The 26,368-nt window shown below is 42.9% G+C and overlaps 3 long non-coding RNA genes across 5 annotated transcripts in view; 2 read left to right on the top strand and 1 right to left on the bottom strand.

Moving 5' to 3' along the window:
* The window catches only part of LOC113935483, a 36,347-nt gene extending 30,569 nt beyond the window's left edge, over positions 1 to 5,778 (top strand). Inside the window, exon 4 of the long non-coding RNA XR_003524039.2 lies at positions 5,736 to 5,778. This is a non-coding gene — a long non-coding RNA (uncharacterized LOC113935483). The remainder of the gene's footprint in view (positions 1 to 5,735) is intronic.
* Positions 5,779 to 5,868: 90 nt separating this feature from the next.
* LOC113935484 overlaps positions 5,869 to 26,368 on the top strand; it is a 40,461-nt gene continuing 19,961 nt past the window's right edge. For 2 of the 3 annotated variants that reach the window (XR_003524041.1, XR_003524040.1), the window contains exons 1-3: positions 5,883 to 5,910; positions 15,741 to 15,811; positions 25,243 to 25,370. This is a non-coding gene — a long non-coding RNA (uncharacterized LOC113935484). Of the gene's footprint in view, positions 5,911 to 15,740; positions 15,812 to 25,242; positions 25,371 to 26,368 lie in introns of all 3 variants that reach the window. The other variant, XR_003524042.1, reaches the window with a different exon arrangement.
* LOC113935485 lies at positions 13,082 to 18,337 on the bottom strand. The gene is made up of 3 exons (XR_003524043.1): positions 17,107 to 18,337; positions 15,675 to 16,543; positions 13,082 to 13,197 (listed from the first exon to the last, which is right to left on the bottom strand). It is a non-coding gene; the product is annotated as an uncharacterized LOC113935485 (long non-coding RNA).

Genomic DNA, 26,368 nt, shown 5'->3' with positions numbered 1-26,368 from the left:
TGTGGTGTCCTAATGGCTTGTGTGTGGCTACCATTTAGTTTAGAGTGAGTGCTGGGAATGTGCACGCCTGTGTTACAAGGGCCTGGGTGTGTGCTTGTGGATCAGACTCTGGGGTCAAGGTGGTTGATGCTGAGAGGAAGTGATTCAGGAGCTGGTTTGCTCTCTCTGTTTCTGCTTTTGTTTGCGACATACTGGTAACGTGTTGTCAGAGGGCTGATTAAAAAGATGTTAGAAATTTCCTTAATCTGGTCTGAAATTCACCTTGTTTTATTCTTGGGTGTGTAACCTGTGAGGGTGTGGAGAGGTGGAGAATGAAACACTGGATCTTTCTGAGCAATCGAGGTCGGTTCTCACAAATTAGATGTTGATTATTTAGCTATCGCCACCATTGGATTTGTGAGCAGGATCCAGAGGATTGGAGCGCTTTGGTGACAGAGGTATTATGTTGTTCTGGGATGATTAGAGACAAGTTGACAAGCAGGAAACAGATCAAGTTTGTGGCTTGTTTCTAACCAATCTTTAGGCATTCTGACCTTTAAGAATAATTTAATTTCCCTGATGCTGTCACCTACTACCAACTGTCAGGAGCTGAATTTTCAAGGATAAATGAAATTCGCTCCCTGTCCTGAGTTGTTAATAGTTGGTCTTTTCTTGGACAAGGCTTTCTGGGCCTAATTCCCTCAGTTCCCGACTCTCTTACCAGGAAGCCTTTGAGAGCTCTCAGAACCAGACAGGAGAGGTTGACACTGGAATGGCAGATGCACGAGAGAGGGACAGGAGTCCAGCTCCCTGTACTGAGCACAGTGACCGTGGGAGGTAGGAAACTGGGCTCCTTCAGAAATGTTATGATAGGTAACATGGTGGGGATGGCAACTCTGATTGTCCCCCACCTTGTCTCTCAGCTCCTCATGACTCAAGAGCATGCCCTCAAGCATTCCCAGAGATGGACAATGAGTGTCTGTTCCTTGGGGCTCTGGAAGCAAGATTGGTTAGCTACTCTAAAGAACATCAATAGTGAGGGACGCCTGGGTGGCCTAGTCAGTTAAGCTTCCCACTCTTGGTTTTGGCTCAGGTCATGATCTCAGGGTCATGAGATTGAACCCCATGTTGGGCTCCACATTCAGCATGGAGACTGCTTGAGATTCTCTCTCTCTCCCTCTCCCTCTGCCCCTCCCAGTCTTTCTCTCTTTCTTTCTCTCTCTCAAATAAATAAATCTAAAAAAAGAACAACAACAACAAAAAGAACATCAGCAGTGAGAAGGGAGGGCAATTTGAGGCCCTATAGAATTATCTTTAGGGAACTACAATTACTTCACTCCATTCAGACCAGGAGGTTGGTGGTAGCTAAGGGTGGGGAAGAGAGAACAATGCACAAAAAATGCTCAGACAGGTGCCAAAACTTCTCATACCAAGCTCATATCCTTTCTACCCTTGCGAGGCACCAAGTGAACTTGGGTAGTATTCCCCTCTCTGTGGAAAAACCATTTTGCTAAGGCTTCGTGATGTCCTTTTGTGACTTCTTTTCCTCTTCAATACTGCCTTTGATATTCATTTCAGCCTGAGGTCATTTGTGTAAAATTACTGGGGGTAGGGTGAGTGACATCTTTCCAGACTCTACATTCCTGGGGTCGGCTCTGGGCTCTGCACATTTCTGCACATTTCAACCCTCCAGGTTGACCCTGGGAGCTTAGTTCCAGCCTGGGTCCTTCTGTAGCTCTTTCACCAGCCCGGCTGCTCCCTACAAGAGAGGGTTCAAGTGCTGGGATTTCTGAGATGTCCATGTGCCTTTGGAGTCAGGTAGACCAGACCTGGATTTAAGTTCACGTTTTGTTCTTTATTTTTTTATTATTTTTTTTAAAGATTTTATTTATTTATTTGAGAGAGAGAGAGAGAATGAGAGAGAGAGAGCATGAGAGGGAGGAGGGTCAGAGGGAGAAGCAGACTCCCTGCCGAACAGGGAGTCCGATGCAGGACTCGATCCTGGGACTCCAGGACCATGACCTGAGCTGAAGGCAGTGGCTTAACTGACTGAGCCACCCAGGCGCCCCACGTTTAGTTCTTAATTAACTGCATGACCTTGGCAAGTGACTTAAACTGCTATACTCCTGTCAAATGGAGATGATGCTTACATAATAGTTATTATAATAGTAAAATGTCAAATGCATTGAGCACCTTACACTTATTAATTCGGTTAATCCTCATACATTTCTGGGAATTAAGTAGTTGCCATTGCTAGTGTAGTTTTTCAGATGAAGAAACTGAGGCACAGAGAAGTCAAGCAGCAGGTGTCAGTTAGTGCAGTTACACAAGTGGTGGAGCTGGGATTCTGAACTTGGGCAGTTTGACCCGGAAGCCTGTGTCCTTAACTACTGTACTAGATGTTGTATTCACAGCATGTTAACAAGAATTCATTGAGATAAACACTTAAAGCACCGGGTATAGTGCTTGGCCCATAGTAGGCACTCAGTAAATGGTACCTGTTACCACCAGAGTGGAGAAGCTTCCTTCCACGTGGGCAGGTGGCAGATGTGGCCCTGGGTCTGGGTGAGGCAGGAGGGACTGGAGTCCCTGGGGCTTCCATGGTGTCAGGGCTTCTACTGATCTCTCTTTCAGACAGGGCTTGTTGGCAAAAGTCTCGTCCTTGTCATCCCAAAGTTGCCTGACAGGCCCCGAAAGGAAAACACAAGAGCTGAAACTGGGTGGCCCTTCCAGCCAGCCGGGGCTCAAGAACCACTTCTCTAACTCTGCTTCTGAGGAGCTTGACTTCTCACTTCCTGACGTGTTATGCATTTAATCAGGGCTTCCAAATAAGCCACCTGTGGAACAGAGTAGGGCTAACTGCCTAAATTGGCACAGGATGAAGGGTTAGTGCCAGGAAGCCAGGGAGACCCAGATGTGGGCTTCAGAGGAGGGCGGTGTCAAGCTGGCTCTGCTGCCTGGTGTGGTGTACCTTGGCTCTCCGCCTCGCCCTGGGAAAGGCTTGGTCATTGACGAGTGGTTCCGGCACGCCTGCCCCACTTGAGGTGCCAGCTGGGCTTAGAGGCCACAAGGCTTTGGAATCCCTTCATGGCTCTGCCACTTTTTAGTTGGGTGGCCTTGGCCTTTTATTCATGTTCTTCGACCCTCAGTTTTCTCATTTGTGAGAAAATTGTGAGGATCAAGTGAAATAACATACATAAAGCACCAGAATAGCAACTCACATACTGTAGGTGCTCAGTAACTGCTCTCAGTCATGGGTGGAGGCAGTTGGGGGATGGGAGGAATATAAAAATGAGATTCTTTGCCTTTTTTTTTTAAAGATTTTATTTATTTATTTGTCAGAGAGAGAGTATAAGCAGGGGGAGTGGCAGACAGAGGGAGAAGCTGGCTCCCCGCTGAGCAAGGAGCTCCATGCGGGACTCAATCCCAGAACTCTGAGATCATGACCTGAGCCGAAGACAGACGCTTAACCAACTGAGCCACCCAGGCATCCCCGATTCTTTGCCTTTAAAGAGGTTACAGTCTGGGTGGGGTCAGGGGTAATGAGACAGGTAAACATATAAATCACAACCTCATAGGGATGGTATATAATGTAACACAGGGCCCCAAGTATAACTGACATGAGGGGTTTTAGAGTTCAGACATAGGAGAGCTGCCCTGTGGACTAAGCTGCTCAGAGAACGCTTCCTGAACAAGTGAACTGTGCAAATGTTCAGAGGTTAGGAGGACGGCAGAGGGGCATTCCAGGAAAATATCCGAGAGGAGACCAAGCAGCATAAGTTCAGGGGAAGGAGAGGAAACCAGTTGGATACCCCTAAAGGATAGAACCATCCTTAACAAAGGTTAGATAAAGGCAGATATTCCAGACAGGATTTTTTTTAAAAAGATTTATTTATTTATTTGAGAGAGAGAGAGAGAGAGTGCATGCGAGCGGGGGATGGCGGGGCAGAGGTACAGAAGCAGACTCAGCTCTGCTGAGCACAGAGCCCAATGTAGGGCTCGATGGCACCACCCTGAGATCATGACCTGAGCTGAAACCAAGAGTTGGACACTCAACCAACTGAGCCACCCAGGTGCCCCCCCCCCAGACAAGTTTTTTTAAAAAAGATAGAGAAAGGTGAGTTTCAGGCAGAATTTCAGGAGAAGTTCCAGGGTTTCAAAATTATAGTGATCTGTAGGTAGAGCAAAGGAGGTGGCTGCCAGTAAGCTCAGGCCAAGCTAAAGTTCAGGAGAGGAGCCTAGAGAGCAGAAAGAGAAGGAAACCTCCCCCCACCCCCCAATCGGGACCTATCAGTTTACATATGGCACCACCCAAGTTTTCCTGAAAGGGAGTGAAAACTAAGTCAGGCCAAATCCTTAGGGAGTCAATTAGGGGCCTGAGGAACTGGATCTGTTGTCCAAGGAAGTTTAGACCTCCGCATCTGGTATCCAGTGGGAATTCTCTGGTTAGGCTCTGGCTATCCTTTGCTGAAAATGTCTGTCTGTGAAAAAAATTCTTTTGTATTTTTTTTCTCTTATTGTTCCTGTTGTTAGTTCCTACTGAAAAAATTAGTCAGTCTTGGCTGAACTAAGTAGAAAAGATTTGTTCTTATCTAGCCAGTATAATTAGGGTGGTTTTAAGAACAGCTCTGGAAAACAATGTGGTGGTGGCCATGCCTTCCCACTGCCCTTTTGATAACTTTAATAGCATGACTGCATTGTCATTATGCTCTATTCTTTATCTGACTGAGTACACATCTCTCACTCCTTTGAAAGCAGCTTAACGTTAGAACCTGTATCTATATTTGACTTTTTTTTTTTTTAAGATTTATTTATTTATTTATTTGACAGAGAGAGATACAGTGAGAGAGGGAACACAAGCAGGGGGAGTTGGAGAGGGAGAAGCAGGCCTCCCGCAGAGCAGGGAGCCCGATGCGGGGCTCGATAGCAGGACCCTGGGATCATGACCTGAGCCGAAGGCAGACGCTTAACCCACTAAGCCACCCAGGCGCCCCCTGTCAGTAGTTTCTTTGCAGGTACTTTAAAAGTCAAACATAGAGGGGCGCCTGAGTGGCTCAGGCGTTACAGAGCAGTTACAGAGCAGAATGACAAGTGTTGTGACTGAGGGACAGATGGAGTATTACATGAACACAGAGGAGAGTCTCATAATTCATCTGAGATGAGGGTGGAGGTGTTGAGACTGGTCAGACAAAGCTTTTTTTCCTTTTTCTTTTTTCAAGAGCAAAATTCTAAAGGAGGAATAAAAATTGAGGAAAGAGTCTTCCAAGCAGAGGGAATAGCATGTGCAAAGTCAGTGGTGTGAGGGGTCTTATATTCAGGGAACTGCAAGCGGTTGAGTATGTTGTAACAGGGAATACAGAGGGATGGTGGTTAGAAATAAGCAGTTTGGATATAAAAGGCTAAATAAATAAATAAATAAATAAAGGCTTTTGAGGAGGAATCAGCATGACTGAATGAGAGCCTGACTTGGATTTTATCCTCTGGGTGATGGACAGCTACACCTAGATTTTAGGCAGAGCATTGACATGATCAAATTTGTGTTTGGAGATCACTTTGACTATCAAAGTGGAAAACAAAATGGAGTCAATTTGTGGGAGGAAGATGAGCTACAACCAGGGCAATTCAGCAAGGAAACCCCAGGCACAGGATAGGTGAGGTCGGTGATTGCTGCCCCTGCTCCCCTAGGATGCTCCTCTCCATCTGTACCTATAGATGGGTACCCATAATGAGTGTAGTTTCTTCTTTTTATTTTAAAGATTTTATTTATTTGAGAGCAAGATGGCGGAGGAGTAGGAGACCTGGATTTCGTCTGGTCTCAGGAATTCAGCTGAATAGGGATCAAACCATTCTGAACACCTACGAACTCCACAGGAGACCGAAGAGAAGAATAGCAACAACTCTCTGAACAGAGAAGCGACCACTTTCTGGAAGGTAGGACGTGCGAGAAGTGAATCCGAGGCGATATTCGGGAGGGTAGATGGCGGGGGAGGGGGCCTCCCTCGGCCGCTTCCGGCAAGTGATAGAGCCACGGAGCACAAAATTGGACCTTTTAGAAGCCGGCTCCGCGGAGCGATGTCGCTCCAGTGGCTAAGCGGGGGGTGGAACCCTCGCGGGACAGTGTGGTCTCAGGACCCTCGGGGTCACAGAAAGACGGGGGGTGCCTGAGTGCGGCGGAGCTGCCAGGTATCGGAGCGGGGAAGCCGGCTGCAGAGACGGAGCCGAGGCGTGGGCTCTCAGCTCGGGGTGGCCATAAACTGTGATCCGCGGCCCAGTCGGGCCACTGCTCCTCCAGCAGGGACCCAACAAGTGGCAGATCCGGGGAGACTCCCCTTCCTCCCCCGGGAGGAGCGGCGCGGGAGCGCACTGCAGGGATCTGCTGGGTTTGGAGACTCCACATGGGGTCGGGTGCCAGAGATAGAAACCCTCGGTCACAGGCCAGGTGAGCACGGAGTGCGGCCAGAGACCGGGGACACCGGAGTGACTGCTTTTCTCTGGGGGTGCACTGAGGAGCAGGGCCCCAAGTTCTCGGCTCCTCCAGGCAGAGATTGGGAGGCCACCATTTTCACCCTCGTCCTCCAAAGCTGTACCGAGAGCTTGCAGGGAACAAAAGCTCCCGAGAGCAAACCCGGGCAGCTTGCTTAGCCCGGGCTGACAAGGGCGGGGCAATTCCACCTCCGGCAAAGACATTTGGGAACCACGGCAACAGGCCCCTCCCCCAGAATATCAGCACGAACAGCCAGCAAGCCAAGACCAAGTTTACCAATCAAGGAGAATGGGAGAACTCCAGTGCTAGGGGAATATTGCACATAGAATTCATGGCTTTTTTACCATGATTCATTAGTCTTTCAAAGTTAATTTTTTTAACTTTTTTTTTGAATTTTTCTTTTTCCCTTTCTTATCAACATCTTATCAATCCCTTTTTGAAAAAAAATTTATTTTATTTTTCATTTTTAGAGTCATTCTATCCCTTCATAGTAGATACCCTTATTTTTGGCATGTATATATATATATATAAGTTGTTCTCTCTTTAAAATTTTGAGATAGTTTCTTCTAACAGATCAAAATATACCCTAAATCACTAGTGTATGGCTTTGTTCTAGTCTCCTGCCTGATCACATTCTCTCCCTTTTTTTCTTTTTTTTTTTTTAAATCTCCTTTCTTTTTTCAAACAACTTATCTTATCAATTCCTTTTATAAAATCTTTTATAATTTTCATCTTTACAGTCATCTCCCATCCCTTCATTGTATCAACCCTTATTTTGTACATACATAAGTCTTTCTTTCTTTAAAATTTTAGGAGGCACTTTCTTCTAACAGACCAAAATACACCCAAAATTTAGTGTGTGGCACTGATCTATGCGCTAGCCTGATCATATTTGATCATATTCTGGTTTTTTTTTGTTTTGTTCTGTTTTTGTTTGTTTTTATCTTTTTCTTTTTTTTTCTCTTTCTTTTTTCTTTCTTTCCCTTTCTTTCCCCCTGGTTTCAGGTCTTTTCTGATTTGTTTAGAGTATATTTGCTGGGGACGTTGTTAACCTGTTAGTATTTTGTTCTCTCATTCATCTATTCTCCTCTGGACAAAATGACAAGATGAAAAAAATCATCTCAGCAAAAAGAACAAGAGGTAGTACCGTCTGCCAGGGACCTACTCAATACAGACATTAGTACGATGTCGGACCTAGAGTTCAGAATCATGACTTTAAAGATACTAGCTGGGCTTGAAAAAAGCATGGAAGTTATTAGAGAAACCCTTCCTGGAGAAATAAAAGAACTAAAATCTAACCAGATCGAAATCAAAAAGGCTATTAATGAGGTGCAATCAAAAATGGGGGCACTAACTGCTAGGATAAATGAGGCAGAAGAGGGAATCAGCGATATAGAAGACCAAGTGATGGAAAATAAGAAACTGAGAAAAAGAGAGATAAACAACTACTGGATCACGAGGGCAGAATTCGAGAGATAAGTGATACGATAAGACGAAACAACATTAGAATAATTGGGATCCCAGAAGAAGAAAGAGAGAGAGGGGCCGAAGGTATATTGGAGCAAATTATAGCAGAGAACTTCCCTAATGTGGGGAAGGAAACAGGCATCAAAATCCAGGAGGCACAGAGAACCCCTCTCAAAATCAATAAAAATAGGTCAACACCCTGACATCTAATAGCAAAACTTACGAGTCTCAGAGACAAAGAGAAAATCTTGAAAGCAGCTCGGGAGAAGAGATATGTAACCTACAATGGTAGAAACATTAGATTGGCAACAGACCTATCCACAGAGACCTGGCAGGCCAGAAAGGACTGGGATGATATCTTCAGAGCACTAAACGAGAAAAATATGCAGCCAAGAATACTATATCCAGCTAGACTGTCATTGAAAATTGAAGGAGAGATAAAAATCTTCCAGGACAAACAAAAACTAAAGGAATTTGCAAACACGAAGCCAGCCCTACAAGAAATATTGAAAGGGGTCCTCTAAGCAAAGAGAGAGCCTAAAAGCAGCATAGACCAGAAAGGAACACAGACAATATACAGTAACAGTCACCTTACAGGCGATACAAAGGCACGAAATTCATACCTTTCAATAGTTACCCTGAATGTAAATGGGCTAAATGCCCCAATCAAAAGACACAGGCTAACAGAATGGATTAAAAAACAAGACCCATCAATATGCTGTCTGCAAGAGACTCATTTTAGACCCAAAGACACCCCCAGATTGAAAGCGAGGGGGTGGAAAACCATTTACCATGCTAATGGACACCAAAAGAAAGCTGGGGTGGCAGTCCTTCTTTCAGACAAATTAGATTTTAAAACAAAGACTGTAATAAGAGATGAAGAAGGACACTATATCCTACTTAAAGGGTCTATCCAACAAGAAGATCTAACAATTGTAAATATCTATGCCCCTAACATGGGAGCAGCCAATTATATAAGGCAATTAATAACAAAAGCAAAGAAACACATTGACAACAATACAATAATAGTGGGGGACTTAACACCCCCCTGACTGAAATGGACAGATCATCTAAGCAAAAGATCAACAAGGAAATAAAGACTTTAAACGACACACTGGACCAAATGGACTTCACAGAAATATTCAGAACATTCCATCCCATAGCAACAGAATACACATTCTTCTCTAGTACCCATGGAACATTCACCAGAATAGATCACATCCTAGGTCACAAATCAGGTCTCAACTGGTACCAAAAGATTGGGATTATTCCATGCATATTTTCAGACCACAGTGCTTTGAAACTAGAACTCAATCACAAGAGGAAAGTCGGAAAGATCTCAAAAACATGGAGGCTAAAGAGCATCCTACTAAAGAGTGAATGGGTCAACCAGGAAATTAAAGAAGAACTAAAAAAATTCATGGAAACCAATGAAAATGAAAACACAACTGTTCAAAATCTTTGGGATACAGCAAAGGCAGTCCCGAGAGGAAAGTATATAGCAATACAAGCCTTTCTCAAGAAACAAGAAAGGTCTCAAATACACAATCTAACCCTACACCTAAAGGAGCTAGAGAAAAAAACAGCAAATAAAGCCTAAACCCAGCAGGAGAAGAGTAATAATAAAGATCAGAGTAGAAATCAATGAAATAGAAACCAAAGAACAGAGAACAGATCAACGAAACTAGGAGCTAGTTCTTTGAAAGAATTAACAAGATTGATAAACCCCTGGCCAGACTTATCAAAAAGAAAAGAGAAATGACCCAAATCAACAAAATCTTGAATGAAAGAGGAGAGATCACAACCAACACCGAAGACATACAAACAATTATAAGAACATATTATGAGCAACTCTATGCCAGCAAATTCGATAACCTGGAAGAAATGGATGCATTCCTAGAGATGTATCAACTACCGAAATTGAACCAGGAAGAAATAGAAAACCTAAACAGACCTATAACCACTAAGGAAATTGAAGTAGTCATCAAAAATCTCCCAACAAACAAAAGCCCAGGGCCAGATGGCTTCCCAGGGGAATTCTACCAAACATTTAAAGAAGAATTAATACCTATTCTCCTGAAACTGTTCCAAAAAATAGAAATGGAAGGAAAACTTCCAAACTCATTTTATGAGGCCACCATTACCTTGATCCCAAAACCAAAGACCCCATCCAAAAGGAGAATTACAGACCAATATCCTTGATGAACATGGATGCAAAAATTCTCACCAAAATACTAGCCAATAGGATCCAACAGTACATTAAAAGGATTATTCACCATGACCAAGTGGGATTTATCCCTGGGCTGCAAAGTTGGTTCAACATCTGCAAATCAATCAACGTGATACAATATATTAATGAAAGAAAGAACAAGAATCATATGATCCCCTCAATAGATGCAGAAAAAGCATTTGACAAAGTACAGCATCCTTTCTTGATCAAAACTCTTCAGAGTATAGGGATAGAGGGTACATACCTCAATATCATAAAAGCCATCTATGAAAAACCTACAGTGAATATCATTCTCAGTGGGGAAGAGCTGAGAGCTTTCCCCCTAAAGTCAGGAACGTGGCAGGGATGTCCACTATCACCACTGCTATTCAGCATAGTATTAGAAGTCCTAGCCACAGCGATCAGACAACAAAAAGAAATCAAAGGCATCCAAATCGGCAAAGAGGAAGTCAAACTCTCACTCTTTGCAGATGATATGATACTTTATGTGGCAAACCCAAAAGACTCCACCCCAAAACTGCTAGAACTCATACAGGAATTCAGTAAAGTGGCAGGATATAAAATCAGTGCACAGAAATCAGTGGCATTCCTATACACCAACAACAAGACAGAAGAGAGACAAATCAAGGAGTCGATCCCATTTACAATTGCACCCAAAACCATAAGATACCTAGGAATAAATCTAACCAAAGAGGCAAAGGATTTGTACTCAGAAAACTATAAAATACTCATGAAAGAAATTGAGGAAGACACAAAGAAATGGAAAAACGTTCCATGCTCATGGATTGGAAGAACAAATATAGTGAAGATGTCAATGCTACCTAGAGCAATCTACACATTCAATGCAATCCCCATCAAAATACCATCCACTTTTTTCAAAGAAATGGAACAAATAATCCTAAAATTTGTATGGAACCAGAAGAGACCCCGAATAGCCAGAGGAATATTGAAAAAGAAAAGCAAAGCTGGCGGCATCACAATTCCGGACTTCCAGCTCTATTACAAAGCTGTCATCATCAAGACAGTATGGTACTGGCACAAAAACAGACACATAGATCAATGGAACAGAATCGAGAGCCCAGAAATGGACCCTCAACTCTATGATCAACTAATCCTTGACAAAGCAGGAAAGAATGTCCAATGGAAAAAAGACAGTCTCTTCAACAAATGGTGTTGGGAAGATTGGACAGCCACGTGCAGAAGAATGAAACTGGACCATTTCCTTACACCACACACAAAAATAGACTCCAAATGGTTGAAAGACCTAAACGTGAGACAGGAGTCCATCAAAATCCTAAAGGAGAACACAGGCAGCAACCTCTTCAACCTCAGCTGCAGCAACTTCTTCCTAGACACATCGCCAAAGGCAAGGGAAGCCAGGGCAAAAATGAACTATTGGGATTTCATCAAGATAAAAAGCTTTTGCACAGCCAAAGAAACAGTCCACAAAACCAAAAGACAACCGACAGAATGGGAGAAAATATTTGCAAATGACATATCAGATAAAGGGCTAGTATCCAAAATCTATAAAGAACTTATCAAACTCAACACCCAAAGAACAAATAATCCAAATAATCAAGAAATGGGCAGAAGACATGAACAGACATTTTTCCAAAGAAGACATCCAAATGGCCAACAGACACGTGAAAAAGTGCTCCACGTTGCTCGGCATCAGGGAAATCCAAATCAAAACCTCAATGAGATACCCCCTCACACCAGTCCGAATGGCTAAAATTAACAAGTCAGGAAACGACAGATGTTGGCGGGGATGTGGAGAAAGGGGAACCCTCCTACACTGTTGGTGGGAATGCAAGCTGGTGCAACCACTCTGGAAAACAGTATGGAGGTTCCTCAAACAGTTGAAAATAGAGCTACCATACGATCCAGCAATTGCACTACTGGGTATTTACCAGAAAGATACAAATGTAGGGATCCGAAGGGGTACGTGCGCCCCGATGTTTATAGCAGCAGTGTCCACAATAGCCAAACTGTGGAAAGAGCCAAGATGTCCATCGACAGATGAATGGATAAAGAAGGTGTGGTATATATACACAATGGAATATTATGCAGCCATCAAAAGGAATGAGATCTTGCCATTTGCAACGACGTGGATGGAACTGGAGGGTGTTATGCTGAGTGAAATAAGTCAATCAGAGAAAGACATGTATCATATGACCTCACTGATATGAGGAATTCTTAATCTCAGGAAACAAACTGAGGGTCGCTGGAGTGGTTGCGGGGGAGGAATGGGGTGGCTGGGTGATAGACATTGGGGAGGGTATGTGCTATGGTGAGCGCTGTGAATTGTGCAAGACTGTTGAATCACAGATCTGTACCTCTGAAACAATGCAACATATGTTAAGAAAAAAAAAAGAAGAAGATAGCAGGAGGGGAAGAATGAAGGGGGGAAATCGGAGGGGGAGACGAACCATGAGAGACAATGGACTCTGGGGAAACAAACTGAGGGTTCTAGAGGGGAGGGGGGTGGGGGGATGGGTTGGCCTGGTGATGGGTATTGAGCAGGGCACGTTCTGTGTGGAGCACTGGGTGTTATGCACAAACAATAAATCATGGAACACTACATCCAAAACTAATGATGTAATGTATGGTGATTAACATAACAATAAAAAATATAAAAAAAAGATTTTACTGATTTGAGAGAGAGAGCATGCAAGCGAGCACGAGGGACCAGGTCTCTAGTACCTACCATAGCACCTGGTAAACAGGAGGTGGTTCAGAAATGCTTCTTAGATATTTCACTCCTCTTTGTACCACCCGAGCCTAACTTGATGCCTGACCTTTGGAGGTGTTCAGTGGGCCTTGCTTGGCTCCACCACCGTGACTTGTGTAACAGCTACTGGGCACTGATTTGAAGGTAGGGTGGGTACCCTTTCTCCTGTGGTCACAAACTAGACGAAATTGCTTTCCAGGTTAGGACTGACCTTGAAGATATCTTTTGCATAGTCTTTCTCAAGATGTTTCCAAAGACATTCTCCATCTCGTGATGAGTCTTTGTTCCAAAGTGAACAGTGGCTTCCTTTAGGGCAGGAAACATATTTTTATTCATTTTTGTATTCCTATGACTTATCACAGTACATGATACATAGTGGGTGATGGTAGGTATTTGTTTCATGAATTTGAAATTCATTGTTTTGGACTTGAAATATGTTTTATGAAATATGCTGATTCCTCCTCATAAGCCTTTATTTATTTATTTATTTAGCCTTTTATATCATATTTTAATGTGCATATACTAAAATTTACGTATCTGTGTAAGAATCATTAGAAGACCAGAAGCAACAAGACAGAAGTCAAACAACCTCCCCTTGCATGTGGGTTGTATGGCAGACTATACCAAGTCATTGACAAGAACTGCAATATGCAGAATAATAAGGCCAGTCCCCTCTTGTGCCACCAAAGAGCAGCACACAAAGTAAATATGAAACACAGAAGCATAATAATTGTTGCAAGCAGTCTTGTTGTTTCAAACATTTTCTTCAGCTTCATGGGTCCCATTAAAAAGCACATCCTGGCTAATGCAGCAATATTTCCAAGGGTATAAAATGCTGCAAAAAGCTTTATGCCACCAGGAAGCCACAGCAATCCAGTTTCAAGGATAGAGAAGAAAGTGCCGCACACGAAGCATATGACAAACCACTTCAACCTGGTGTTGACCCTAAGGGATGAGGCATCCAGGACCTGTGAGGTCCGTCGTCCTGACCACTCAGGACCCACCACAGCTTCTCCGATGGCCCTGCTCCCCCACCACACTGGCAGCCCCTGGTTGCTGGCACCCTCAAAAGCCTTTTAAACCTGTAGCCTAATGGGCAACTAGGCATACTGAGGACTGGAGGAGAGGAACTCTAGGAGATGGGAGAAGTTAGCAGAATGGGAAGTAAGTTATTTCTCAGAAATATTTAAAAGCTGAATTGAAACAATTCAGAACAGTTCTAGGCCAAAAGTTGTGGGTTTCTTAGAAAGTCCTATTGGGGAGATTGGGAAGCTCTGGGTTCCCTTTACCACTTACCATTACACAGATTATTTGTTTCTCATATACTTTATTTTAATTTTTTTTTAGATTTTATTTATTTGAGAGAGAGAGAGAGCGCATGTACGAGAGGGCACAAACGGGGGCGAGGGATAAGCAGACTCCCTGCTGAGCAGGGTGCCCAACACGGACTCTGTCCCAGGACCCCAGGATCATGACCTGAGCCAAAGGCAGATGCTTAACTAACTGAGTCACTCAGGCGTCCCTCTCCTCAGTTATTTAAATGACAGTTAAACTAGATGACTCAGCATGTTTTCCTGATTCTTTGTCTTTCTTTTTCTTTTCTTCATTAGGAATGCCTTGCTCTTTTATGCCATTATCATCATCCTTTAATTCCCTGCTGAAATGCTACACTCTTTCCCTGAAACCCTGTGGAAGAAATAGTCTCGCCCTACCCTGAACATCTCAGTTTTTAGACCCCCTCATGGTACTTAATGTTATTACTAGAATTATATTTCGGTTATCATTCCTATTCCCACTAGAAAGAAGGGATCTAATTTAGCTATGTGTATTTCATAGCACAGGACCTTGTAAATGTTGAGTGAGCCATGTGAGAGAACTGTATTACTGGTTAGTGTGATGTTTAACTTTACATGTCAACTTGACTGGGCCATGGGGTGCCCAGATATTTGGTCAAACATTATTCTGGGTGTTTTTGTATGAGATTAACATTTACATCGGTAGACTGAGTAAAGCAAATTGCCCTCCTAATGTGGGCAGACCTCATCCAATCAGTTGATGGCTTGAATAGAAGAAAAAGGTTGACCCTCCTCTGAGTAAGAAAGAATTCCTCCTGGCTGTCTGGGACATCAGCTTCTCTCTGCCTTCAGACTTGAACTGAAACATTGGCTCTTGGAGCCAAACATGGGTCTGGAGCTTGCTGGCATTCGGACTGCAACTACACCATTGGCTCCCCTGGTCTCCAGCTTGCTGACTTACCCTGCAGATCTTGGGACTTGTCAGCCTATTTCATCAAGTGAGCCAATTCCTTATAAATCTCTATCTATCTGTCTATCTATCTATCTGTCTGTCTATCAGTCTATCTATCTGTCTGTCTGTGTGTCTATCTGTCTGTCTATCTATCTGTCTGTCTGTCTGATCTCTGTATCTAGATACATATCCATCCTATTGGTTCTATTTTTCTGGAGAACCCTGACTAATACACTTAGGTCCTGGATTTTATTTTATTTTTTATTTTATTTATTTGTAAAGATTTTATTATTGAGAGAGAGCGAGAGCGCACAGAGGGAGAATGAGAGGGAGAAGCAGACTCCCTGATGAGCGGAGAGCCCGACGTGGGGCTTGATCGCACGACCCTGAGATCATGACCTGAGCCAAAGGCAGATTGAGCCACCCAGGAGCCCCTAGATCCTAGATTTTAGAAATATTCTAGAGAAAGGAAAAGAGTTTGATCTACCTTTCCTGGAATTGGATTAACATAAGGCCACTTTTAAAATGATGCTTACCTTTGATACCTTTTCATCTTCTGAATGCTTCTCATGTGAACTCTTCTCCCTTTTCCAATATTTCAGCCACATAGGACTTGGACACTTCCATCAGCGCTCCACTATAGTACCTGAATGAGGCCCACCCTGCTTCACATGTAAGGCCCAAATTTTCCTTGCTTTTGAGTCCTCTTCCCAACCCCACCCTGTCAGAGCCCCAACTCAGTGTGGTAGATCTGAGGTAGGTGGTGGGGGAAAGCAACCTGACCATTCAAGTGATTCATGTATAGCTGAGAACTCCCTAGCCTTCTCAGAATCATTTGCTAAATGAATTGGGTGAAATATCAAGTAATTTAATAAAATGGGGTGAAGTTTTTAGGCAAAGTGGGAATGATATCTTTGAGTAACTGCCCAGTGGGCAGGCAGGACAGCCTTCTGACCGTCAGCCGTAGGGTGAGCACCTCCTATGCACTTGCTGCTTTGGCAGATTCTTCCCTTTTCTATTTCTGAAACCACAGCTTCTCTAAGAACAATAGCAAGTAAGCGCTCCCACAGAAATAGGGGTGGAGACTCTGCTGCCCGCACAAAAAAGGAGGGAGAGGAAAGGGAAACTGTGTCTCCACTGGATCTTTATAAGTTAGCAAATACTTAGGGTTTTGAAAGGCTCATTTTAGAAGAATATAGACTGTTTTAAAGATGATGAGAAAATCAGTGGTTTTATATTACGTGTGGCCATGAATGAAGACCCTGGCAGGAGAGCAGATGTCAGTGGAGCATGAGAGTCACCCTGTTCGCAAACATGTTGGTTAGTCACATCTGCACTGAAGCTGCCCTGGCTTAAAATACTTAGTGCCTTGCCTATTGTAAGACAGATCTTCTCTCCAGGTTTCCTGTAAGAAGGAAGGGGAGGATTTAGGGGAAAGATCATGATCATAATATAAAACTACAAACTCCTTGCATCTGTTTCCATATTTAAATATATTATGTCTTTCTCATATTAAAAAAAGTCCCCTGGGGTGCCTGGGTGGCAAAGTCAGTTGGGCATTTGACTCTTGGTTTCGGCTCAGGTCGTGATCTCAGGGTCATGGGATTGAACTCTGCATCAGGCTCCACGCTTGGCATGGAGTTTGCTTGAGATTCTCTCTCCCTTTCTCTCTGCCCCTCCCCAACGCGTGCGCTCGCTCTCTCTCTCTCTCAAATAAATAAATCTTAAAAAAAAAAATCTCTTTTTTGAACCCTATTCCTCTTGCTGACTTCCGCTCTAGCACTGTCTTCCTTTGTATAGACAAACTTCTTAAAAGTATTGTTTTTAACCAGTGTCTCCATTTGCTTATCTCCAATCCACTCCTCAGCATCATAGAGTTAATTCTCTTCCCACGCTGTGCAACCAGAACTGCTCTAACCCAGGTTTCTAATGGTGAAGTTATCCCCAAACAGGATAAACCCTTCTCACCTTTGTTTTACATGATGTCATAGAGCCCTTGCCCCTGTTGGCCACTGCTTCACTCAGACTGCTGCCGTGGCCCCCACTCTGGTGGCTCCCCACAAATCTGCCCATTCCTTTTCAGTTCTCTTTGCCACCTCCTCTGATCTGTCCGTCCCCTAAATGCCATTGGTGTCTAGAGGTCTGTCTTGTCCTGTGCCCTCCTCTCTTCCTGTATGTACTCACCAGGCCCTCTGTGACTTCAGTCATAATCCATCTCTCTTGAGTTGTGTATCTCCACTGTCTGTTGGGTACCTGCTTTTGAATATGTAGCATGTCCCAAACTGTCTTACCTCCAAACCTGGCTCTTTAAAAATAATAATAGTTATCATTATAGTAATAGATGTGTGCTGGTAGCCCACAGTGATCTGTGCCAGAAACCTGCTACCACCCTGCCTCTTCCCTTCGTCATTCCCTCAGCTGGTCAGTCGTCAGTCTTGACGGTGTTACCGCCTACCTATCTCTATCCTGTCTCCTCCTTTCCAACGTAACTCACACTACTAACTCAGGCCCCCATCATCTCCTTCTCTGGATCCCTGCAACATCTTCTCTCTGACTCCCTTCCTTGCCTCCAGCCTAATTAATTCTGGGTCCCCTCCCAGCCCCTTGCCCACATTGTGGCTGGAGTGGCCCTTATCAAACAAACTTCTGATCGCATCCTTTTCCATTATTAAAGTCCTTCAGTCCTTCTGTGTTGCCCTCCGGCTGCACTTTGACCTCTTCAGCATGGCTTCCAAGTTTTTTTCCTGTTAAAATTTAAAAGACCTCAGTGTACTTCCGCTTCCTCTGTCTCAGTCCTGCCCCTCACCCCAATTCTTGCACATTATGTTCCAGCCACACCAAAGTACTTTAATTCCTGAAATTCCCTGCTTCTATGAGTCTGGGCCTTTGCACTTATTCTGTCTGCCTAGAACACTCCTGTCATGCCTCTTTATTTTCCTATCAGTTTGAGTTATCTTTCAGGCTTTGGTTTGTACCTTACTTCTGTAATCTACTACACTAACACACCAACCCTGGATTATGCTCCTGAAGTTCCCAGCACTTACCCCTTTTGTAGCACTTACTATGCTCTCTTGAGACCATCTGATGAATGTACTGTAAGCACCTTGTAGGCAGAGATGATGTGTTAAATTCCTGGGGCCTAGAAAAGTACCTTCCTTTATTTTTTTTATTTTTTTTTATTTTGACAGAGGGAGACACAGCGAGAGAGGGAACACAAGCAGGGGGAGAGGGAGAGGGAGAAGCAGGCTTCCCGCCGAGCAGGGAGCCCGATGCGGGGCTCAATCCCAGGACCCTGGGATCATGACCTGAGCTGAAGGCAGACGCTTAACGACTGAGCCACCCAGGCGCCCCAGAAAAGTACCTTTCATATAATAGATGCTCAATAAATATTTGTGGTATCAACGAATGATTTCCATAGTTACTTAGGACACCTTTCTTCTTAAGTCAGTTGAACAAGTGGTATAGAGCTGGTAGGGAGAGAGCACAAATGAGGTCCAAGGCCTTGATATCAGTTTTTGTTGTTTTGTTTTAATTAAAGCAAAAGTTCAGATTTTTGCAGTGTTACAGGCTGGCTATGGGTCTTAATGGGCTTGTGGGCTAGTATAACTGAACCTAAACTCCAGCCGGCTGACACTGTCCTTTTCCAGACCTTTCAATTTCTTTTTAAGTAACAGCTTGAGATAGAATTCATATACCATACAATTCATCCATTTAAAATGTATAATTCAGTGGTTTTTAGTAAGTTCACAGAATGGCATGACAGCCATCACTGCAGTGTTAGAACATTTTCATCACGCTAACAAGAAACCCCATACCCATTAGCAATCGCTCCTCATCCCCATCTCCTCTCTCCATTCCCTGGAAGCCACTAATCTTTTTGTCTCTATGAATTTGCCTGTTCAGGATATTTCATATAAATAAAATCATACAATCTGTGGTATTTGTGACTGGCTTCTTTCACTTAGCATGACGTTTTTAAGATTCATCCATGTTGTATCAGGTGTCAGTATTTTATTTTTATTTCTTTTTATTGCCAAATGATTTTCCATTACACACCCTATTTTGTTTATCCATCCATCAGTTGATGGATATTTGGGTTGTTTGCACTTTTTGACTAGCACAAATCATGCTGCTTATGAACATTTGTGTACAAGCTCTTGTGTCGACATAGTTTTTATTTCTCTTGGGTATATATCTGGGAGTGGAATTGCCGGGTCATATGGAGGACTTCAGATTTTTTGTTTTTTTAAGTAGCCTCCACACCTATCTTGGAGCTTGGATCCATGACCCTGAGATCAAGAGTCGGATGCTCTACTGATTGGGCCAGCCCGGTGGCCCAGGACTTAAGATTCTAAAGAACAGAGGGCACCTGGGTGGCTCAGATGGTTAAGCGTCTGCCTTCGGCTTAGGTCACGATCCCAGGGTCCTGGGATTGAGTCCCGCATTGGGCTCCCTATGGGAGCCTGCTTCTCCCTCTGCTTCTCTGTCTCTCATGAATAAATAAATAAAATCTTTAAAAAAAAAAGATTCTAAAGAACAGAGGTTGTAGGGGCGCATGAGTGGCTCAGTCGGTTGGGCGACCAGCTTTTGGTTTCAGTTCAGGTCATGGTCCTGGGGTCCTGGGATTCTGGGGTTGAGCCCCACGTTGGCTCCTTCCTCAGAGCAGAGTCTGCTGGTCTGCTGGAGGATTCTCTCTCCCTCTGCCCTTTACTCCCCCCCCGCCCCCCCTGCCACTCATGCACATGCTCTCTCTCTTTTAAATAAATAAATCTTTAAATAAAAAGAACAGAGGTTGCTTCACAGAATAAGCTCACAAGCACACGAAGCACTAATAACTCTTGCTCTTTAATTTATTGATTTACTGGCAGGCAAGTTTTACAGCTGACTCTGAAGATTTGACATTAATCAAATTTCTCTATCTAATGTAAAGTAGCCAACGAATGTGCAAAGTCCAATTCTCCTGTGCAGGAGAATAAAGTCCTTCTTGGGTTTAAACAGAAGTGGGAGAAATTAGTGTCTGGTTCTGCCCATTTCCACTCCCACTCCACTGTACCCCTGGACCACACAGGGCTGGCTGATGGAGTCATGCAGGAAAGCTTCAACTGGGGAAGCTGGCCTAATAACTGACTTTAACTGTAATTAAATCACTGCTACCCTCTGTATTTACAGTAGGAATGTATTGTTCCTTTTGTATTACACCTCTCTTTGGCTCTTCTTTTTTCATCTCCAACATCTCTGCCACCATATACACTCCTGTCTTTCTTTTCTTCTCAACCTACTGGTAGTATCAAGTTGTTCCTTGGTCCCATTTAAGTTCGGACAATAAAGTTATGAGACTCAACATGAGTTTTAGGATTCCTTTTACAAGTATCTCATATCCAGATAAATACAGCCACCTTAAAAGTAGTTGTCCTGGAAAAAAAAATAGTTGGCCTGGGTGGCTATACATTTATTCCAAGAGTTCTTTTGTTACTCAAAACATTTTGGTATTTCACGTAGTTTCTCTCAACACCTGTCTGAACCTTACAAGAAGACCAGTTTCACTTCCTTAATAATCATACCTAGTACCGCAGGGGGCCTCCCACTTTGCTTGTATTTATTTGTCTTCCTATTCCCAGTTCCCCTTTTCCTTTCTAGCTCTAGTCCCCAGACAAGAGGAGTTCTGGATTCAAATGGGGCAAGGCTCATTGACACAGAGAGGCAGTGAAGGGAGACTGGCATGTTTCACAAGACTTTGACCTTTAAACAAAGCATGCTTAAGCAGCTCTTTTTTTTTTTTTTAAAGATTTATTTATTTATTTGAGAGAGAGAGCAGGGGGAGGGGCAGAGGGAGAGAGAAAATCTCAAGCAGATGCCCCACTGAGCACGGAGCCTGATGTGGGGCTCAATCTCAGGACCTTGAGATCATGACCTGAGCCAAAATTGGAGGCTTAACCGACTGAGCCACCCAGGCGCCCCTAAGTTGCTCTTTTTAATGTGACTTTCTTCAGTGTCCCATTTCTGCTTTGTGATCCCCCCTCGGCCTTTTTTACAGGAAAAAAAAAAACATAAAATACTGGGGCTGGGAATATGGCCTTGAATTGTTCTCTCAGAGGAAGCCTGAGGAGAATGAGTAGAGAGAGGCACGTCAGAGGGCTCCATTTCCTTCTGGTCCTGGGTAGTTAATGTTCTACCAGCAATTTCCACTCTTGGGGAGATGCTGCTCAGGGTAGAGGGCAGTTAGTACAGAGTTGTGATTCGAGGGAGACCTGCATCTGACCTTCCTGCTTTATCTCTAAAGTCTATAGCTGTGATCTTGTATCTTCTTAGTTCTTAGACTTTGGATCTTCATATTTTCTTCCTCTTTGAGTCTCTGCTCTGGGAGAAAATGAAGATGTTTATTAGGGACGGGGGGGAGGGGAACCCTGAAATTTGCAAAACAAAAATTAACATATAGCTGAACTTCCTGCCCATCATGCCTCCCTCTTCTCCCCAGCAGTTTCTGAACCTCCCAAAACCCCAGTGAGATGTTAGCTGATTGTACAAATGTATCTACAGGATTTCCTTAAGATGGGGCTATGTTTGAAGGCTTTATGTTCTGGTTACCATCTTACCTGCTTTTCCCTTTTCCAGAGGATTCTACTTCTCATGAATAGGTATGAGACCAATGGTTGAGAAATTCAGCCTCCCTTCACCCTTTAGTAATTGCAGAATAAGTGATGCAGAGGCTGTTTAGATAATATAGGTGTGGAGAGAGAGGAAAAGGAAGCACTGGAACACCTGCTGGGGGAGAGACCAGAGAGCACCATTAGTCAATGAACATCTCTGGAGCAGAGTAAGGGAGGAGGTGGAAACAAAGAAGGGAGCTCAAGGAAGCCAAATAATTGTAGGAATTGAGGGTATAATAGGGGAGTAAAGGGGGCTAGGCAAAAGCTTTTGGCAGTCCCTTCCCTAGTACCTGAAAGAGTTGCTTGATTAGTGGCTGTTATGGACTTGGCCTTAGGGTACGTTCTGGGGGTATAGAGATAAATAAGATACAGTCCTTACTTTACAAGTGTATAGTCTAGCAAAAAGAAGAAAGGAAACAAGTACAGATTAGATGAGATTTTAGGGATGCCCGGGTAGCTCAGTTGGTTAAGCGTCTGCTTTCAGCTCAGGTCCTGATCCCAGGGTCCTTGCTCAGCGGGGAGTCTGCTTGTCCCTCTCCCTCTGCCCCTCCCCCCCGCTTGTGCTCATACTCTTTTTCTCTCTCTCAGATAAATAAATAAAATCTTTAAATTGAAGTATAGGTGACATACAATACTATATTAGTTTCAGGTGTACAACATAGTGATTTGACAATTGTATACATTATGAAATGTGCATTGTAAGTGTAGTTACCATCTGTCACCATACAAAGTTATTACAATATTATTGACTGTATTCCCTATGCCGTGTTTTTCATCCCTATGGCTTATTTTATAATTCGAAGTTTGTACTTAAATTTTTTTTTTTAAGAGAGAGTTCGCGCCTTTGTTTCCATGCCAATAGTGCTTTCACAAACATGGTGAACGTTACTAAACCTGGCAGACTTTCTGCAAGAAGTGTGGCAAGTACCTACTCCACAAAGTAACACGGTACAAGAAAGGCAAAGATTCTCTTTATGCTCAGGGAGAGTGACGTTATGACAGGAAGCAGAGTGGCTATGGTGGGCAGACTAAGCTGATTTTTTGGAAAAAGCCTAAAACTACAAAGAAGATTGTGCTGAGGCTTGAATGTGTTGAGCCCAATTGCAGATCTAAGAGAATGCTGGCTAGAGTTTTGAACTGGGAGGAGATAAGAGAAAGGGCCAAGTGATCCAGTTCTAAGTTTAATATTTTGTTATATTATGAAGACAATAAAATCTTGAAGTTATGTTAAAAAAAAGAGAATGCGTGCATGTGGGAGCAGGGTAGATGGGGAGTGGGGGTGGGGGGAGGGGCAGAAGGAGAGGAGAGAAAGGATCTTAAGCAGGCTCCATGCTCAGTGCAGAGCCTGATGCCGGCTGATCTCAGGACTGGGAGATCATGACTGGGAGATGGTGACCTGAGCTGAAACCAGGAGCCAACTGCTTAACCAGCTGAGCCACCCAGGCACCCCAGGAAGTCTGTACTTCTTAATCTTTTTCACCTTTCACCCATCCCCCCTCACACCTCACCCCTCTGAAAACCACCAGCTTGTTCTTTGTATTTATGAATCTATTTCTGTTTTGTTTATTTAGATTCCACATATAAGTGAAATCATATGGTATTTGTGTTTTTCTGTCTGACTTATTTCACTTAGCATAATACCCTCTAAGTCCATCCACACTGGCAAGATTACATTCTTTTTTATGGCTGAATAATATCCTACTATGTGTGTGTGTGTGTGTGTGTGTGTGTGTGTGTATAACATATTTTTTTGTCCATTCATTTATCAATGGGCACTTGGATTGCTTCCATATCTTGTCTATTATGGATAATACTGCAAATAAACATAGGAGTGCATGTATCTTTTTGAATTAGTGTTTTATTTTCCTCAGGTAAATACCTCGAAGTGGAATTGCTGGGTCATATGGTATTTGTTTTTAATTTTTTGAGCAACCTCCATACTGTTTTCCATAGTGGCTATACCAATTTACATTCCCACCAACAGCTCACAAGGGCTCTATTTTTCCCATATCATTGCCAATTCTTGTTATTTCTTGTCTTTTTGATATTAGCCTTTCTGACTGGTATGAGGTGATATCTCATTGTGGTTTTGATTTGCATTTTTCTGATGATTAGTGATGCTGAACATCTTTTCATGTGACTCTTGGCCATCTGTATGTCATCTTTGGAAAATGCCTATTCAGGTCCTCTGCCCATTTTTTTTTCGAAGTCTATTTTTAATTTTCTTTTAAGTAGACCCTACACCCAACGTGGGCTCGAACTCATGACCCTGAGATCAAGAGTCACATGCTCCACTGATGGAGCCAGCCAGATGCCCCTCCTCTGCCCATTTTTTAAATTGGATTATTTGGTTTTTTGGTGTTGAGTTGTATGAGTTCTTTATATATTTTGGATATTACCCTCTTATAGGATATATCATTTGCAAATATCGTCTCCCATTCAGTATGTTGCTTTTTCATTTTGTTAATGGTTTCCTTTGCTGTGCGAAAAGTTTGATGTAGTCCCAATAGTTTATTTTTGCTTTGTTTCCCTTGCCTCAGGAGACAGATCCAGAAGAATATTGCTGAGGCCGATATCCAACAGATTACTGTCTATGTTTTCTTTTAGAGGTTTTATGGCTTCAGGTCTTAAATTTAGGTCCTTAATCCATTTTGAGTTTATTTTTGTGTATGATTTAAGAAAGTGGTACAGTTTGATTCTGTTGCATGTAGCTGTCCAGTTTCCCAGCACCATTTATTGAAGAGACTATCTTTTCCCCATTATATATTTTTGCTTCCTTTGTATGTAATTGACCATATAAGCTTGGGTTTGTTTCTGGGTTCTCTATTATGTCTCATTGATCTATGTGTCTATTTTTGTGCATGTACCATATTGTTTTGATTACCGTAGCTTTGTAGTATTGTTTGAAATCTGGGACTGTGATTATTCCAGCTTTGTTCTTCTTTCTCGAGATTGCTTTGGTCATGTGGGGTATTTTGTGGTTCCATACACATCTTAGGATTACTTATTCTAGTTCTGTGAAAATACTCTTGGAGTCTTGGTAGGGATTGCATTAAATCTGTAGATTGCTTTGTGTAGTATGGACATTTTAACAATATTAATTCTTCCACTTCATCAGCATAGTATATCTTTCCATCTATTCCATTTATCGTCAGTTTCTTGCATCAGTGTCTACAGTTTTCAGAGTACAGGTCTTTCACCTCCTTGGTTAAATTTATTCCTAGGTATTTGATTCCTTTTGATGTGATTTAAATGGGATTATTTTCTTAATTTCTCTTTCTGGTATTTTGTTATTATTCTGTAAAAATGCAACAGATTTCTGTATATTAATTCTGTATCCTGCAGCTAAAATTTATTGTTTGCCCACTGTCTTCTAAGCATTTTACACATGTACTAACTCACTGACTTCTGACAATAGCCCTGTGAAGTATGTATTGTTATAATCCCTGTTTCATAGGTAAAGAATCTGAGGCACGGAGAAACATTACAAGTAGCCTGCCCAAAGTCTCAGAGTAGGTCCTTAGGAGCAGGACCTCCAAGGTAGTCCAGCTCCAGAATGTGTGCTCCTAAATAACATGGTCTCTGGTAAGTCATCCAAAGCATATGCCTAAACTCTGCTGCTTCACATCTGCATGCCTTTGTACCACTGGTTTGCCCTTTGGCCTATACTACTTTTTTCTTAAAGACTCTGGTTAAGGGGAGGATGCTCCTTTAAGATCTTCTCAGACTTTGGGCACCTGGGTGGCTCAGTTGGTTAAGCGACTGCCTTCAGCTCAGGTCATGATCCCGGAGTCCCAGGATCAAGTCCCACATCGGGCTCCCTGCTCAGCAGGGAGTCTGCTTCTCCCTCTGACCCTCTTCCCTCTTGTGCTCTCTATCTCTCATTCTCTCTCTCTCAAATAAATAAATAAAATCTTTAAAAAAAAAAAAGATATTCTCAGACTTCTTTTGCCTATCCTAGAGGCAGTCACTGTCCTTGGATCTTGACTGCACTTTGTCAAATTTTGTTAAACTACATAGTAGTGTATGTTGGAATATCTGATTCCTTGTGTTACAAGCTTCTGGAGAGCAGGGACTTCTTTTTTTTCTGGAAAATTTCAAACAGTTGCAAAAGTAAAGCTAATAATAAGATGAATCCACATACTCATCATGCAGCTTCGGCAATTATTTTGTGGCTGGTATTGTATCATTATACTCCTCTCCTCAAACCTGGATTATTTTGGAGCAAATTTCAGACATCAGATAATTTCATTAATATTCCAATTGTACTACTAAAATATAAGGTATCTTTACAAAAATATAACCACAATACCATTATTGCACTAAAAATTAATACTTCCTCAGTGTCTTAAAATATTCACTGTTCTGATTTCTGCAACTATCTCATAATTTCCCCCCCTTCCCTTCTCTTTCCTTCCAGCCTTTTTTGTTCCTTTATTCTTTCTTTGCCTACCCCACCACCCCCTTAAAAATCCAAGTAAGGGGCTTTATTTTTTTTAATATTTTATTTATTTATTTGAGAGAGAGAGAGAGAGAGGCAGACAGAGGCAGAGGGAGAAGCAGGCTCCCCACTAAGCAAGGAG

This window comes from Zalophus californianus, chromosome 17 (assembly GCF_009762305.2).
Source record: "Zalophus californianus isolate mZalCal1 chromosome 17, mZalCal1.pri.v2, whole genome shotgun sequence".
In the NCBI taxonomy this organism is placed as follows: domain Eukaryota; kingdom Metazoa; phylum Chordata; class Mammalia; order Carnivora; family Otariidae; genus Zalophus; species Zalophus californianus.
This window is presented reverse-complemented; position numbering and strand designations above follow the sequence as displayed.